This window comes from Limulus polyphemus, unplaced genomic scaffold (genome assembly GCF_000517525.1).
Source record: "Limulus polyphemus unplaced genomic scaffold, Limulus_polyphemus-2.1.2 Scaffold5963, whole genome shotgun sequence".
Classification (NCBI taxonomy): Eukaryota; Metazoa; Arthropoda; class Merostomata; order Xiphosura; family Limulidae; genus Limulus; species Limulus polyphemus.
The window spans coordinates 1,780-4,435 of record NW_013671573.1 but is presented as its reverse complement, the minus strand read 5'-3'; the positions used below and the strand labels follow the sequence as shown (position 1 = coordinate 4,435).

The following is a 2,656-nucleotide window of genomic DNA, read 5'->3' as shown; positions in this document are numbered from 1 at the left end:
CATCTTTTAACAGATTTTCCAAAATTTTTCCCACAACTGATGCAAGACTAATGGGTCTATAATTACTGAGACAATTTTTATCAACTTCCTTGAAAAGAGGAGTTACATTATTTAACTTCCAATCCTCTGTTACCTGCCCATTCATGGACTGACAAAAAATAGTATCAAGTGGCTCACATATTCAATCTTTAACCTCCTTCAAAACCCTTGAGGAAATATTATCTGGTTCAGAAGCCTTATCATTTTTTAAACTTCCCATTTTTTTCTTAACCAGCTTAGAATTAATGCAGTCATCTTGTTTAATCTCATTTCCATTTATCAACTGATCAAGATGTGAAATACTGCTTAAATCTTAATTAGTAAAAACCAAAGAAAACACCTCACTTAATATAAGTATGTCTATCTTGAAAGTATACATAAACAATTTGTGAAAAAGAAATCCCTCAAATGATTAATAGAATTTGAAAACTAAATGCAACTGTATCATTAATATTTTAAATGTATGAATATGAATAATATTTCTGTTTTTCTCCTAGATATGCCAGTAATTATTGAAGGTATGTAGACTATATGTATACTCCATGTAATGAAAGAGGAAACTAAAAAAATTCCATCAGTACCCATAGTGGCCACCCATACTGACTGATCTGTATCTAACTTTTTATGCCTAGCAATGGAACTCTGAAATCTATACATTTTTAAAAGAAAAATAACTTCTTGACAAATCCCAAATCATTTCTAGTTGATTAGACCATATTTGGCAGGTCCAAATGCAAAAGCCTAGGAGTTAGAGGACAAACAAACACACACTTCTCTCAAATTATAGTAGGATTCCCAATGTAGTATAACAAGACTTGTAAATCTTTCCATTGCACACTTCATCTTATGAAACTGATTTTCAGTGTCATGAAGAATTTTTATAAAATGCAATTTAAAATAAGAACATACACTAGGTTTTCCCCATTGAATGAAAATACTGTCATTATGCTAAAAATATGCAATAAGCAGGGCTGAATGGGGTAACACTTTGTATTTTTCTGAAGAAATCATATTAAGAACAAATAAATTGTTTCATAAGATTAAGTATTCATTTCAAATGCTTTCATAAGTACTGACTTGCATTACTTTAGAAATAAAATTACACAATTTTCCCCACATGAAAAACAAGTTTTGAATGCTTGTTAATAATCTCAAGGCTTCCATGTTTTGGTCTTCACATCAATGTCAACACAGAATCTATATAAATATAAGAGACATTAGGCACAATTTTTAAATTATGGTAGGTTCACAACTATTAGTGGAGTATAACACACTCAAATTAAAGATAAAATATAAAAGTGAATGTCTAATTATTACTGCATTAATACTTAGTTTATATTATCAGTGCTACCAACACTCACCTACCAAATGTGAGAATTATGCAACTGGACATAATCTCATGCTCTCATATATCAGTAAAAAAATCACATGTTTTGGTTCAATTAGCAGCTTTCTAAAATGTATTGTAGTTGGTTGACTAACTGAATCCAGGTTATATTCTGCACCAAAAATGATCCAGGAAAGGTATCAGACTGCATAGTTTTGCTTAACTAAATAAGAAATTTTATAGGGGAGCATGCTCCAAATTCCTAGAACTAGAAGGTGATCTCCCTTTGGCACTTGCAGTACTTTACAGTTTACTAAGTGCTAAAATTTGACATTCTCAGAAGTCCCATTCAAATTTATGAACTTAATAAAAGTCCGCAGCCCTTTATCATGATTATTATAAGCTACATTTTAAAGTGTTCTAGTATAGTACAAATTACAATCAACACTCATGATAATATTATTATGAGTCATAGTACTAGTAGTACTACTACAACTACATTCATAAATAATCAGTTATTTTTTCTATTTCTATTCTATTATTCACGAAATGCAAATCTTATTCTCTAGTTTTTACAGATTAGGCTTAACTGTAAGTTAACATTACTAACTACAATCATGCCTAGACTGTAGACAAAGCATGATATTTCGGAAACACAAGTTCTACTTTGTACGTTACCTAAAACAGGCTAAAGCTAAACTTTAAAAATTACTACTTATTTTACCAATACTTATGAGTTATTAATAAGAACTTATGTGTGAAAATAAGAGATTTATTTAAATCTCAAGATTCAAGACTGACCTCAGTTCCGACTTCTGTGTAACTGTAACTTGTAAGTATAAACTTCAGTTTGAACGTTTCAACACATTGCTACAATACTATTACTTGAAGTACTAGTACTAGTACAAGCACTGCAGCATCAATATCAGCAATTATTATCCGTCTCTAAAATTTACCCCGCGTTTTTGTGTCTATACACTGTACCATAAGTATAACTCATTAATCATTACTTACGTTAATGTTACTGCTAGTTCTGTAACGTTACTACTACAGTATATTACTCATTAGTGTACGTATTACTATTAATCACTATCAGTAACAATAAGTTGAATAATATTAACTTATGATTAAGTGATAATAGCCTAATCTTACACTACACATGTACAGTTCAGACAAATATCCACACTAACCTTTCAACTATTTAAGATTTTCGAAGTAGAGTTTCGCCAGACTTACATAGCAAAACCACAATAGGAGAATTAACACTAAATAACACAATTCCACTAGACG

The 2,656-nt window shown here is 30.4% G+C and overlaps 1 protein-coding gene across 3 annotated transcripts in view; it reads right to left on the bottom strand.

Annotated features, from left to right (window-relative positions):
• The window catches only part of LOC106473197 (tumor susceptibility gene 101 protein-like), a 45,326-nt gene extending 42,670 nt beyond the window's left edge, over nt 1–2,656 (bottom strand). For 2 of the 3 annotated variants that reach the window (XM_022401683.1, XM_013933879.2), the window contains exon 1: nt 2,557–2,656. The gene's annotated coding sequence lies outside the window, so the exon portion shown is untranslated. Of the gene's footprint in view, nt 1–2,167; nt 2,388–2,556 lie in introns of those variants that run through there. The other variant, XM_022401684.1, reaches the window with a different exon arrangement.